Consider the following 16,364-nt stretch of genomic DNA (forward strand, 5'->3'; position numbering starts at 1 on the left):
AAATAAAATATCCAGCTTTTAATATTCAAATAGGATATATGAAAATATAACTATGCCATTTTAAATGGGGTTCCATAAATAGCCTGTTTAACTAAAGCTACAACATTTAAAAATATATATTCTTGGCCGGGCGCGGTGGCTCAGGCCTGTAATCCCAGGACTTTGGGAGGCTGAAGCGGGCAGATCACAAGGTCAGGAGATTGACACCGTCATGGCTAACACGGTGAAACCCCATCTCTACTAAAAATACAAAAAATTAGCTGGGCATGGTGGCAGACACCTGTAGTCCCAGCTACACCGGAGACTCATGCAGGAGAATTGCTCGAACCAGGGAGGGGGAGGTTGCAGTGAGCTGAGATCGCATCACTGCACTCCAGCTTGGGTGACAGAGCAAGACTAAGTCTCAAAAAAAAATTTAAAAAACGAAAAACATATATATATATAAATATGCTTTATAGTTTTCAATCTATAAGTCAATACAATGTATTGCCATTTCATCGCTTCTCGGCCTTTTGGCTAAGATCAAGTGTAGTACAATGTATTGCCATTTCATATTTTAGTACTTGATATACTTTTCATGCTAAATAATCTATTTTATTTTTAGGAAAGTAATTTTGTATTGTCTGTTATGAATTTCATATCTCTAGACTAGTATTGTTTTTAAAATTCCAGCTCAAATTGTAAAGAAAATTGTGTATGAATATTAATAATAAAAACCTAAACGTGTAATTAGTTTACATCCTTGATAGAAATACTGATCTTAGATTTTTAGACTTATATCCAGATATTTAGCTCATGTTGATATAGACTATCTGCATAAATCATCATAAAAATTGTTTTACCTGTTTAAAATACTACTTTTAATTTATAGGCTTATATTTATTTTGAAATACTAAAATTTGGAGTCCATTTTTTGTCTACATCTAGAAACTCAAATGAATATTTCATTTACAAAAAAAACTTGACTATATACATATTCTATCACCTTGAAAAGATGAACCCTAAAAAGAATTATTTTTTCACTGAGAAAGTGTCCTTCTAATGTGACATCAGAAGGTCAAACAAATCCACACTATTCAAAAGTCATGTGGGAGGGAAGATATCAAATCCTGGTATCTCAATTGTATGCATAGCTTGTCAGCTCAAAGAACCAGGCTGGCAATTTTAAATTTTGATTAGATTATTTTAAAGACACAGTTTAAAAGTTGTTTTCTGTGGACCTCACTTAAAATGACAATATAAGCAGGGTTTCTCTTGCCATCTAAATTAATGCTTTTCACTAAAATGTAATTATACTTGAAACTAGAAAAGCAAGGGAATATGATCACCCCGTAGACTTTGGCAACAATTCCCACTTGGGTGGCACAATTTTTGGCTATGATGTTGATATTTGATTTCGTTTAGTTTCTGAAACCCATATATACCAAAATAAGATGATTCTTTCCAGGAATATATTTAATACTTCCAACAAAGAGAAAGCCTCTTTGCAGTATATTCTGATTTAACGAAGAAAGAACGGGAAGGGAGGGAAGGTGGAAGAAAGGAAAGAAGTGAAGGACAGAGGGGGAGGAGGAGGAAAGGAAAGAAAGATAAGGAAGGAAAAGTAGGCAAGTAGAAGCTGTCTACACTCAAATACAGAAGTGTTCTTCAAGTTGTCTTAATAGACAGGAGATCCAAAACTCAAGTAATGTAGCTTTAACATAAATTGCTGTTAAGGATTTTATGGCCATTTCTCTCTCAATACTCATGTATAGATTTATAAATAGTAATATACAATTCAGATTCCTCCCTTTTCTATCTTCTACGCACCTCCTTTCTTTGGCACCCTAGACCAAACAAACTTAGACTTTAAAATGGAAGACTATGGTATATCCTTTCTAAATGTTCTGTAATTATTAACAGGATTTTCTATTCTTTCTCATTAGATTACCTTTAAAAATTCCTACATTACTAATCAAGCATATTTTACAAAATACCACTGAGTATTGTGCATCCAAAATTCTGAGGATCTAATATAAATTTTGGATCTAACAATTTTGTTTCTGCTCACAATATCTCTATAATTTACTGAGTTTCCATAGAGTTTAGATCTGATATGAGGCATTTTACTATGTTAACTTATTAAGCCTCACCATATCCTTTGAACTGGATATCACAATTCTCATTTCTGAGGTGAAACTCCTTAAGCTCAGAGAGGTAGCATCACTTATTTAAAGTCACGCAGCAAAGAAAGAACACAGGTCATGCCTGTTAGATTTCAAAATCACACCATCTTAGCTCTCTCTGTACCAGTAACCTGCGGTTATATTCCTCCAATTGAAGATAACAATACAACATAAAACGGTAGCTCTTTTTATTATTATCTTGCCAGGAATTTAAAAAAATGAATAAGATAGAATCTGAAACTGGAAGACAATCTCACCGCTTTTTGGAAAGATTGGTTTCCAAAATGTGATTAAATAGTTTACTTGAGAACACGCACATGTGGAAAAACTCTTCTATCTGTTAATATTTTGCTGTTCAAAATAAATTACTCTGAAACCCATTAATAGGCTAAGTGAGGTGATCATCACCCTGAATCACATTTTTTAATTCTGTTCTTTCCATGGCAATTGTAAAATCCACAGGCTTAGCAATGGGCAGGGGGAAAAAAAAAGAATGTTCTCTGCAGCTGCAGCTGACTTTCTGGCAGACTCGAAAGCAACTGTGTTGGCAGCTAAGCCAGGCATCTGGGGCTGTCGGTGAATTAGTCTGAGGACTGACCTTCTAGAACGCCTATAAACACTATGCATTAGCTTTGCTCCATAATGAGGGGAATTTAACTCTTTGTATGATTATGATCAAGGTTATTATGAAATCCACTCTAAATTAATCAATAAAACCTTTACTGAATGACATACTTACAAAGGAAATTTGGCTTTCTTAACACAAATTCTATTTAATAAAAGTGAAATTTTGGATTAGTTACATGTGCAAACTGGTTTCATGAGGATCTATCTCATGAAGTCCTTCAGTTCTCTTACTTTATCTTGAAGACAGCACACTTTCAGTTACTCCAAGAAAGATGGAAAAATTAATCTATCATTTTAGACATCAAAAATAGCATTTCACCACGTTTAGTTTTATAGCCTAGGAGTCCCGCCTGGAAATTATTTCTTAATAAAAATCTAAAGGACTCTTAGAGTAGTTGAAGAACATCTTTTTTTTTTGAGACTCTATGAATATAAAAAAAAGTTTATAATACTTAGTGTAAAATCATCTTCATTTATTGAAGTTTATTCCTGGAATCATCTATTTCTCTCCCCCTTGGGGCTGACAGTTTTAAATAATTTAAGATTTTTCTTAGAAGAAGTGTTTTACAAAATTGAGTATTTCTTCAAAGATACCTCATCTACTTACTCAATAACTCTAGTTATTCTCTATTTATAGGGAATAGTGTGAAAAGTCAGAAATGCAATAAAGTATGTACACAGGCACACACATTTTTTAAACAAATGGAATCATGTAACAATAAGATTTATTCATTTATATACTTAGATATCAGTAAGTATGCCAATATATAAATATACACATTAATAAATACACACATATATTTTTCCCCCATTTTACAAGAAGCAAACACATATATTTTTAAAGCACATGAAAGAATTGTGCATCAGTAGAATTTTACAAACACCGCTAGTGATAAATTTCATCATTATATAACCCTTTTGTCAGATTAAAACTTTTTCATCTAATGACAAACACATAATCATATCCTAACCTTTGCAAAGCATATCCATTTATTTAATTTTAGCTGCTGAATTGGAGTCAGTCTTCAAGTTGAAAAGGGACCTTGGAGATGATCCAAGCCTAACACCCTCTGAGTAACTGACCTCTAGAGAGATGAGCTGTTTCCCCGGGTGATGGGGGGAGCCAATGGCACAGCCGCAATCAGAACTTTTAATTCTTGATGCCCTATCTTTTGTACACAATGCTTCCTCTGAAATAAGATTTAAATAGGGTTGAAATGAGATCATGTTTAAATCTAAAGTGCCACAGAACTGATTTTTAAACTTACATCCAATTTTGCTAAAACATATTTCTTATGTAAAATTTCCCCTATGGCCTATTATGATGTTTGGTTTTATTGTTTTCGTATAATTCAGTTATAATCCCATGACTTTAAATTTCTGATAAAAAAGAACACACACGCTGAACTCGTAGCAATGTTAAGCAATAAAACGGGAAATACATCTAGACTCAGAAAAGTCTTCTTATGGCATTTCAGCTAGCAAATTCCTCTGCTCTATTTTCCCTTTTATTGTTTTAAATGAACACTGCTATTGTGCTTTAAGTCTTATGCCATAAACACATAAACACAATTACAAATGTTTTTCAAGTAACAAATGATATATTATCAAATATGGAAAATGATGTGTCTGAGAATGGACTTTACTTAATCATTACTAACATTAAGTAGATCCATTTTAAATACACGTGTTAATTTGGTTTCTGTTCACTGTAGGAAGCTGCTCAAAACGTAAAGAATATTACTTTAAAAATAACACAAGATAATTATATTTATTCACGCAATAAAAACTTATTGAACAACAGTGTGCCAGAAAATATTCTAGAAGTGGAAGATTAAAACAGTAAAATATAACTCTGCATTCACAGAGCTTATCAACTAGTAGGGAAAAGACAGAAAATACACACAAGTTAACGAGAAAGCAATACATAATTCCTGATAATGACACAAATATTTTAAATAATGTCAAGGAAGTACTTTAGATTATTAGCACATTTATATTAATTTCTTAATGTTTAGATGAGCAAATACACCTTTGTCATTTCTAAAAATTTGCCATGAATCTCTAATTTACTCTATGTATTTTGTATGTTTATGTGAAAGGAGAAGACAAACTTTTTGCAAATGCCTTTATTCTCCTTCAAAAGTCTTTATTTTTAAACTTTTGCATAAGGAATATGGCTCCCCCTAGAATGTCAGGTTTTCCCCAAATTTAAAGATCTTAGTTTAAAGCAAGCAATGTTCCCTTTGAAACACCTGCTGATTGACACCTTAGGAATTAAATGTAGACACTGCTTTTGTTAAGTGTTGTTTTCTGTTGATGTCAATATTGCATGAAAACAAATCAACGATGAAACCATTGCTCTCTGTTTTTAAGAACTGTTCTGTTGTGGTATTTTTCCAGTTTTATATCTGATCATATGTAGCCAATAATAAAATACTTTTGAAAATCTGACAATTTGTAAACTGCAAAGCTATAATAAGAGGAGTATCTGAGATTCACCCACAAAATAAAAGCATATCCTAATTATTGCATCCCATCACCTCCACTCATATTAGTGCCAACACAGAAAGACTAAAGTATTAATTTTAAGAAAAAAATATATCTTTTCACAAAGTCAACTAGAAAGTTCCCAGTTAAAGTTGTATGTGAGAGTATGCTAAGTTTGTGGTAAGATAGTTTCCCCAAAGGTTATCGTTTTATTTTTGGTCGTATGTGGTTATCATTTAGACCTACCTCTTAATTGTGTTAGGCTTCTTCATTATCAGTGCTCTTCCAAGAAATCAGGTGCTGGACATGCTGCACCAAATATCATCCTAAGTTCTTAACTAGTTATATGCAAATCTCTTTCACCATGTGCAATTATGTCAGTACCCACTGGGTCCATCAGACCTTGATTTGCTGATATCAGCTATAAATCTGTATCAATTCTTCATTGGAGATTCTGATTTCTTTCAGTATAATAAAGAAATATATACTTAAAGGCACTAAAGATCTATATCCATCATTTTTATTATCCTGTTGCTTTTATTCTCTTGACCAGCATAGTCACTTTTCTGGCATTTTCACCTATTCTGCTATCTGACTCTGATTTCAAAAGAAATCCAGAAATCCCTTACTTACTGTTGTCTTTGTTCATGGTGAATTTGTTGTTATTTAGTCTATCTTTTACAGTAAAAAACACCTTTAGATCTGTGAGATATAAATCTTTGATGATTGATAAAATGTGGCAAGATGAAAAAAGTCTTCTACAGAAGTTTCCAAGGGTGTATTTGAAAAGATAAGATGATATGCCAGAGTAATCTCTTTGAAGCCATTGCTTACTAATAGTCAGTGGCTATGTTACATTGCCTAGGATTAATTTTCATCAAAGATAATTATTAAGAAAGCCTCTTCTTATTTGGATAAAAGTTCTCAAAGAAATAATGACCAAAGGATATTATAAAAATGTATAGAGCATTTCGGTATGAGTTCTAGAGCCTCAATCCAAGGAGAAAAATACTGGAAGAGATGTGTTTAGTGTCTAACTTTAATTCTAAGACAAGTAATCACCAGATTATCACCAAATATAAGTGTTTTTTATTGTATTTCTGATACTTAATAAATAAAATAACCAATAGATTTCTATATTTCTATATTTTTGAAGGAAATCTACTTTTGAAATATATTGGTTTATGATGGATTTTTCACTAAATACTATGCTTTATTTAATTTATTTAAAGTATGGTATATTTGAAAAATAAGTATTGGTCCAATAGTCTTATTTAACTTTCTATAATATAAATACAGTATCAAATATATTAAATTTAAATATTTTCTTGTTGGTATCTCTACCAAAATGTCAATTTTCAAAAAATGAATCAAACACGGAATGGTTTCTGAACATGTAGATATGACAAATTTACAAATACCTTTCATAATTTCTTTATCTAGTTCACACTTTATTTCCATAACATAGTAACTGAAAGCTAGAAAGTATTATAATACAAATAATTACTCCCCAAGACATACTTTTTATATAATCTTAAATATTTTATCTATTTGCCATTAGGTTTCTTCACATTTTAAGGTTATGGTGGTATAAAATGGGAATTACCCAATTCTTCTTAGGAAAACTTTCATTCAATAGAAAATGAAGGCATCCTTGTGAATAAACAATCCCAGTTCTTTTAAGCAGATCCCCCATTCTAAACACTTATAATACTTTTGTCTTTCATTTTGTTTGGGTAGGCCAGACAAGAGCACAGGGGTCCAGCAGTGCATTCACTTATGCTTATTAGTTTAGAAGATGTTCATCTCAGAGATTATCTCTCTATGTTGTAAGATGACATCCTGTGGAACCATTTTGAAATTCTGTATTGATTCTGTCTTCCACAGATAAAAGACTTGCAAAATAACAGAAAACACAAAGAGTTTCCTCTATAATGTTGAGTTTTCTATTAAAGTTTTTATGATCTAAGTAGCAGCAAGGGGGATTTATGATGTGAGAAATAAAGGATATAAATTACCTTTCCCCACTCAAAATGATAGCTATGCAAAATTACAATTCTACAAGGAGGTATTTGGTTAAAACTCTTAGAGTAACTTCATTACTTTATATCCGGGTTTTCATTATAAAATATATAATATATGCTTCAGAAATGGCATTACAAAATCATTAAGAAACATAACTTCCAATTGCTTATACAGAACACAGGATGATTTTTGATGAAAAAAATGCAATCCCTTATAAGTTTTCTCTTATTTGCCTTTCCAAAATGTAAAGGGATCTGAAAGAAGCTATAATTATTACCAATAAAATATACCCCAGAGATACCAGTGTACTAAATATAGATGGAGAGTGAAATAACTTTGTTGTTTACTTACTTTGTTTTAAATAACTGTTTTATTTTCGACTATCAGGTAGCACCAAAATTATGGGAAAGCACAGTTATCTTAATAACATCCTGAAACTTGAAAAGATTAACAGACAGCCTAATTGAGGTCACTTTTCTTGAAAGGGAGGTAAATTAGGCAAACAAAATTTCCTTTCAAGAGAAAGCTTTCTCTTTTCTTTTGTTTAAAGACTTAACGCAATTAGTAATATTTCAAATAATGGTAACAAATAAATGCTTTTTCTTGAGATTACATATTTGCAGCATTTTACACTAAATCAACCCAAACTGTACAAAAATGTTACCATTTTAACTTCTGACTCTAATAATAATCAAAGATTTGGTAAATAAAAAGCCAACTATGAGGTTTTACAAAACATAATAAAAAATCTGAAGATATCAGAATGTAATATATTATCTTAAGTGTTACAGAAATGAGGTAAGTAATAAAGTGTGATATATCTTGCTGCTTAGGAAAGTTTTTATCTACTGTACAAAAATACTGCTGAAAACAATGATACAAAATCAACATAAACTTAGTTGGTTAGTAAAAAATAATACCACTAGGAAAGCAAAGCTGTGCCTTACTTAATGCACTTCTTGTATGAGAGTATTTAATGAACAGAACAGGACGAAAGAAGTCACTAAGACACAAAGATGACAGAACAGCACCACCTAGTTCCCTTTATAAAAGTTTCCAAACATGTATGCATCTCTGACTTTGGAAAACTGAATATATTTCAAAATAAATCATTTAACATAAAACTCTACTCTAGCCATTTATCACCTGCAAGACAGCATTTACTTGATTTAAAGTTTCTTTTAAAACCGAAAGAGAGTAAAATTAAAGTTAATGGGTAAGCACAGGTTTTTCTAACTGTGGATTGTATTACTGTGTATAATCCAAATAAGTAAGTCTCTAAACGGAACTATTAAAAATGCTAGACCACCATCATTATGATTTCCAAAGTGTATATATATAATTACACAGAGTTCGCTTACCTATTTCAACATGTATATCATCCATTCCAGAGATATCACTAGCCAATAAATGGTAATATTCAAAAATATCATACAATCTGTTAGAAATGTGGTATCATTCCCATCTTGGGATCATCAAAGTTAAATATTAAAGGAAGTAAAATATGATGCCAAGAATATTTGTAGCCTGTTCATATGATGTGTGTTTCTCTCCAATGTTTTAAATAATTGTATAAACATTCATTTTATTTTTAAACTTCTTAAATGGTATCCCCATGTATTCTTCAGCTTTGTTGACCAGGTGGTTAATGTTTCAAACATATTGAAGAAAAGTTTAAGGAACAACATTTAATTGACACTTTCAAAAAGCCAAATTATGTTAGTACAGGTTTTAACCAAGCATGATGTATTGTAATATAAGCAAGGGCGGGAGTTTTAATATATATGACACAGTGTAAGGAGCATTGTTTCTAGATAGGACACTTTAAAAATGTTTTCCCCGAGGCATCAGCAGCTCTTTAAATGAATGTTGCTGGTAACATCAGAATTGCTCAAGCAGAACCCTAGCTCTAAAAAAACTAAATATTGTTGCTTGTTACATAGATCCTTCTCACAGACCTCTTCTCCCCTACATTCCCTCTGCTGACCTGGTCATCCACTGTTCTGGCCCACTGAGCCTTTATGAAATTAAATGAATCATCCTCTCGAACAAATCAGTTAGAATAGAGCATTCTTGAATATTTCTTGTTCACTTGTCAGGTTCTTTCAAGTTGTATTAATAGTAATAAAAATAAAGAAACTGGCATCATACTGAGAACGTTTTCAGGATAAACGACTGGAGGAAATGAGAGCTCTTTAATCTAACCTTAAATTTAAAAAAAATCTTAAAAGCCCAGTGAGGTTTACAGCATTGTTATAAACCAGTGATTTCACATCCTCATTGATACATCCACATTCTGTTGCTGTTGAAAGATATTACTATAAAAATAAAATTTCTAATTTTAATTCAGAAAGGCATTACAGGCTGGGCACAATGGCTCATGCCTGTCCCAGCACTTTGGGAGGCCGAGGTTGGCGGATCACCTGAGGCCAGGAGTTCAAGACTAGCATCACCAACATGAAGAAATGCTGTCTCTACTAAAAATAGAAAATTTAGCTGGTGTGGTGGCACGTGCCTGTAGTCTCAGCTACATGGGAGGCTGAGGCATGAAATTCCTTGAACCTGGGAGGCGGAAGTTGCAGTGAGCCAGGATCATGCCACTGCACTCTAGCCTGGGCGACAGAGCAAGACTCCGATTCAAAAAATAAAAATAATAATAAGAGAAAGAAAGAAAGATAGAAACTAAGAAAGGAATTACATATTTTGATTTGTTTATTATGTGGCCACCACTAGACCGTAAACTCCATAAGGGCAGAGACTCTTTCCATCTTGTTCATTTATACATACAGCATTTTACAATACTGCCTTCATATAGGTATTTGTTGATAAATGAATCAACGAATGAATAAGTTATGCTTAAGAAAACCAAAGGCTATGAAGAACAAAATGACCATAGAAAATTTTTAATGTACATGGAATGCACAGAAATATGAAATCAAATTCAAAATTGAAAAACCTAACCCAGTCCACTTCCTAATAGTAAAAATGACCAAGGAAACAATTTCCTAATTTGTAGAACTGATCTACGGATGTCATTTTGTGAGAAAAGTATGTATGGCTCAAACTCAGGCCAATGGCTACAAAATTAATTTATAAACTTCATTGACAGAGAGAGAAAAGCTCTGAAATTTACAGAGGCACATATATCACAATAAAAAATCTGTTTACATATGTAAAATCCTTAAGCACTAAACAATGCATAGATGGATATAAAAAGTTAAATTTTAGGAAATGCTATTTGAAGAGCATGCAGTTAATGTTATACTATGTTATAAAACATCTTTAGGTGGAAAGGAAAAAAGAAAAATGCCATCTCTGCAGTTTGCAATCATCCATAAGTACCTTCTACAATACATCACCAAAGAATGAATGTGGTTCCAACCACTCAGTCTACAGCTGAAAAAACTAAGCTACAAGGGAAGTAACTGGCTCAAGGCCAGTGAGACAGTGACACGGCTTGCCTGAGAACTTAGGGCTCTTGCTTTCCACCATCATGTCTTACTGCTGCAAGGCACTTCCAAAATCAAAGTTTTAATTAGTCCACTGATAGCTCCTCCCTTTACAGAATAAAGAACACTCACTGCAAAATAAAAGACCTGCACCAGGCCAATCTCACTACCACTTCCACACGAACCACAATTTGACCATGTCTGCTGCTTGTGTTCCACCCCATTCCTCTATTACCAATCCACCTCTATACTCCATCATGGTATGGCTAGGTGATGAGAATTTCCTGGGAGAAAATATCCCTAATGCCTGATGGAATTTACTTTTACCTTAGAGTTAGTCCATCATTAAATGATAAAAAATATTAATCTCCCCAGTCTGTCCATACCCATCAAGCATATTTGTTTTATTAAAACATGTACTCTTATGCTGTCATATCCTTCAGGGATAATATGTTCTACTTTGTTGATAGTCTATACTTGCACAGTCAATAAAATTGGGTAAAGCAAGACAAAGTTTAAAATAAATCCGACTTTAGTGACTTCCACCAGACCTCTATAATATTATGCACTTCTTATCTCTCTAGAATACTTTTATTATAGCATTGTAAATTTCATGGAAATGAAATGACATGGAGAAATGAAGTTAGTTACTAAATGGTAACACCATTAGTTTTACCTCATCCATAGCATTTCTATGTTGATAACAAAGCAAGCCAATGAACACGAAACTATCCTGTATAAATTTTACTTGATTTTTAAAAATATGTTTGTAAATGTTATTGAACATACAACTTCTTTTTCATGTTACTTATCATGAAATCTTTCTGTAAAATCATACTTTTTGTACAATAATCTTTCTATAAAATCAGTACTCTTAGTGTAATATTTGTTTGCCAAATATTATGGATATTGTTTTTAATTTGGTGCCTCTGGACAAGAATGTTGGTCTGAAATGCTTTAGCATGTAAAGTAACAGGTAAAGGTGTTTCTTTCTTATAACAAACTGAAATTCAATTTTAAGTGAATCATTATGACTAAAAGTCTTGAAAATAGGAAGGTATAGCTTTTCTTCACAGTTCCAGTTTCAGATATTATGTGGCTACACACAAAAAATTAAAATACGTCATATTTAACCATAGGTTATAGGAATATTCTCAGTATAATGAATAAATTCAATAACATATTAAAATAATGTTTCATTGAAACAGTGAAATAGTCAACAAAAATTGCCTCCAACAAAAATTGCAACAAAAACTACCTTCCCTTTAATTCACTAGTCTCTGGAAAGTTGATGAGCAGGGGCCAAACAGAAGCCATGTTAGAGAAGAAGGTTTATTCTGCAACTGTAGCATCATACAGACATGTTTTAACATAAAGCAAGACTAGGTGCTAATAGAAGCTATGAGAGAATATAATTCTTAATACCAACTGTATAAAGTGGCAAGAACCCTTAATAAATTTAGCTAGTTTATCTTCATTTGACATTTATTTACAGAATATATATTTCTCTATGAGGATGGTAGAGTGATTTCAGCACCTGGCATTCAGGTAAATCTTAAGCTAGTCTAGTTAGTAATATCTTTTCAAATGCTAAGAGTCATGAAACAGTCAAAAATCCAAAAGACATCAGGGAAATTGATTTTCAAAATGTGAAGAAAAACTATATGACTTTTAAGAAAAGTCGCATTTCACTGGAACTTTTTAGAAAAAGTATTCTTAAAATGCTTTATGTGAAAATATAGTCACTACGAATTGTAGAGTCTTTTCTCCTTTGGTTTCGGGTTTCCAGTAACTGTATTTATATTTTCTTTAAAAAGCAGATAATACTTCCATCCTACCTCTCTATCTTTCAAATGCAAAAAAAAAAAAAAATCAAATTCAATCACAGCATATATGTGTCATCAATTGCATAAGTATAAATAACTAAGCATTAAAAACACAAAGAGACTAACATTTAGAATTTTTAAAGGGCCTTTTAAATAATACTGACAGAATCTCTTCCAGTTAACTGAGAAGAATGCACCCTGAATCTTTACTCCAGGGACTAATCAGAGAACCTCTACTCTCTAGCTTGGCAGTAAAAAAAAAAAGCAGGTCAGTCCACACATAATCTGGTGGATCAAGGTCAGCTTGTAATTCCTCTTTGTTTATACATTTATCCGGAAATGCCAGCTACTCAAAGTAGAGCAACAAGATAATGTGGCTTCACGTTTAACCAAAGTCATCATCAGGAATATTTTTGAAGCTAGAGATAAAATCTTTAGAAAGTAGATTAAAGATAAGGGGTTAAATACCCAAAAATATCAGGAAGAGTCATATAAATGTTTACAGTGCAAATTTGAATTGACTGCCCTGACTGAAAGCAATTAATTCATATTTTTGTTAAGTACACCATTATTTAGTATTACTTTTGTTTCTTGGGGTGCATTTCTGTCTTCTTCTTGTATATTACATATAAATGAAAAGTCACTGCAAATATTTATTCTATTTGGAGTACTGTATTGGCATTTTGGCAGTTATAATGTAAATACTTAAATATTATCTAGATCCAATTAAAGAGTTGTGTCAAGATTATATCTATTAGAAGAAAACTAATCAATCATTGGAATGAAAACATTAAAAAAAAAAAAAAGACAGACCAGACATTCGATTAGGCACTTGAAATATAATGAGGACTAAGACTTCAGCCCTGTATCGTCCACTAGAGGAGACAGGCAGATAAACACATAACCTTCAAAATACTATCATAATAATATACAAAGTTTGATGTAGATCACAGAATAGACAAAATCAAATGCTCAGTTCTCTCATGAACTAAGAACACATATATGCTTAAAATAATCGAGGGCAGATGGCATTCTTTTGTCTACTAAAACTAAAACTATAGCTTCAAAAATTATGCTATTGTGCAAATAATCAAACAAAAATTGTCAAAACATATTTATTATATCAGCTTATAAAACGCTTTTTCTTGCCATAAGCATAAATAAAAGAATAAAAGACAAAAGTTGCAGTTACAAATTAAACCACCATTTTCTTATGACATAAGACACAGAGGAAGACAGGTAAGCCAAAGGGTACAATTAAGACAAATGCACTCTCATACTCATGTAATATAGGAAAGTATCCCCCTTACAAGTGATAACCATACAAAACAAGCCAATTCTTATAGCAATCTCTCCACAACTGAAGTCTCTTTAAGAAAAAGATGTCTGTCTCTCTCTGTTGAGTTCAGCGTCTCTCTATACTTTCACCAGTATTCAAATTGCATCCGAATTAAAACCCGAAAATAAAATGTCTCAAATTTGGCAATGCACTGGTATTTGGCAGTCCATAAAGATTGCAGGCAATCAATACTGCTTAAATATCTACAGCCTCACATAAAAACCAGCAAAACTTCAAGATCCCACCATAGCAAAATGTGTTAATGGGCTAGTTAAGGAAAACAGTATTGACTTAGGAACAATTTCTGATTCTTCTTTTTGTTTGGGAAAGTGAAAGGAACAATCCCTATTCAGGGTAGGGGATACACATTTTCACTCATTATTTTATTTCAATCCTAGAGCAGTATCTGTTATTTAGAAATAACAGATACTGTATTATGTATCACAATGGTGAATTTAATTCTGCCTTGGCAGGGTAACTAGTAAGTGCAGAATGTGAGTAACTGCTTGCTATATTGGAGTCATAGATATATAATTGCCTTCAGAAACATCCTTCTCTGAATACCACCTACACATTAATACATGACAGTGAACTTACAGCCAGACCCCTGTTCTATCCCACATGATCCCTGAAAAGGCTTTGAAATGAGGACACGTGCATAATTAAGGCACACTGAATATCACAGTACATGTAACAAACTAGAGTATTATGAACCCTTAGGGGAACCTCATAGAACTAATACATTTTCTAAAGAAAGCTGCACATGAGTAAAGGGAGACTAAAATGCTAATTAGATCCTCTCAGTGGAAGCTATAGAAAAGTTGATTCTTGAATCCTGAAGTTGGACATAGAATGGAACATTTGTATACAGAAGGGCTGGAGAGGGAAAAAAAGAACTTGACATAAAAGCCCTTGAATAGATGATTTACACAATTCATGAGAAAATAAATGAAGCAAAATAAAAATATAACAGTGGGAAAATTCCAAACCTCCTGAAAGGGTTAAGTATGAGAACTGATTTCGTATTAGAAAGGGATTATGTAACAACAGAGGGAAATACTCAGCCTAGCATATGCTAATTTAGGCAGCTTTGCCAGGCGTTTCTCTGTGTGTTTGGCTGGCTGACTCACATTCCTTTCCCCTTCTTTTTGCCATTTTTATTAAGAGACTACAGAATGGAGCTTTCAAAAAAATGCAATAATAACAATAACAAAAACAACTCAATACACATTGTACATGTTTTATCCTTCCTGAAACGCTGGGGTGTGCTCCTTGGAGGTTGAAAAGAAAAACACCCAATCTGTACATATTCTGTACATATCCTTTAGCAAAACTCCACTGCTTTATTCTTCATTCCCCATTAATTCATTTTAATGGATCTTTCAAGTCGGTAGCCTGGGCAGGGAATGGGAGGGATATTATATTCCTGGAGAGTATAAAGGAAGCCGAGTCACTATTCAGACCTCAGCACATAAAATAGAGAGCAGTAAAGAAATGGCAATTAAATAAAAAGCTTACTGTATATTTTTCTTTGCTTTTACATATAAATATTCTAATTCGTAATACATTATTTCTCATTTAAACTTAAGCCTACAACTCCAGACTGAAAAACAGAGATGTAAAAGGTATGAGAATGAACGGAAGTTATGAATGTCATGGATATTTTCCCCCATGGGGGATATAGAACAAGCTAATATAAAATATGAATTTATTAAGAAAATTAGGACTTTTTTTACACACTATAAATTTTAGGCCTTGGTGTTTAAATAAGCATTATGGAAGGCATCTGCATTTTAAAATACAAACAATTTTAGCCTAAAAGCTAAAAATATTTCTTTACAAGAATAAATTAACTGGCTTTATAAATTACAGCAGATCAATATAACAGCTATACACTTAGCAGTCGGCAGCATATCTTTGTCAGGAAAGGTACTTTCTCACTGTGTTCTCAAGGACAACTTTAGATAAGCAATGTATCCTTACTGTAAATTAACCATCATAAAATATATAAAATTTTTAGAAACTCAATTTGACTTTTTAAAGGACTTTGTTTTCTTATAATGTGAAATTATTTGCACTATTTGATCACATTTAGTTTTGAGATTTTTTTTTTTTTGAAAGCAAAAGTATGCTTATTTTTATTTTCTAAGCAATGCCTAATGACGTCAGTATTTAACCCCCGGAATAACTCCTTAACTATGGCTAGACAGGGACTTCCTCTTCAACAATGAAATGGCTGAAAGATAATTTAAATATTCAAGTGAAAATGATTTGCTGACTCAGAAAGAGTTATTTCCAAAGTTGAACAATGACTGTGTTAATATTTACTTCAAAGACCTCTAAAATATAATGTGAACAGTTAATGGCCCCCTCTCTCTATGGCAGATCTTACTAACTTAGCTCTGTATCTATTCAAGTAGTAATAAGTTCTTATCACTCAGTT

The 16,364-nt window shown here is 32.4% G+C and overlaps 1 protein-coding gene and 1 pseudogene across 6 annotated transcripts in view; one reads left to right on the forward strand and one right to left on the reverse strand.

The window, feature by feature from the left end:
* The window catches only part of CADM2 (cell adhesion molecule 2), a 1,117,716-nt gene that overhangs the window by 1,093,706 nt on the left and 7,646 nt on the right, over positions 1-16,364 (reverse strand). The gene's annotated exons all lie outside the window — the stretch shown is intronic.
* Positions 497-577, forward strand: LOC129471782 (uncharacterized; annotated as a pseudogene).

The sequence above is a fragment of the Symphalangus syndactylus genome, chromosome 21 (genome assembly GCF_028878055.3).
Source record: "Symphalangus syndactylus isolate Jambi chromosome 21, NHGRI_mSymSyn1-v2.1_pri, whole genome shotgun sequence".
Lineage (NCBI taxonomy): Eukaryota > Metazoa > Chordata > Mammalia > Primates > Hylobatidae > Symphalangus > Symphalangus syndactylus.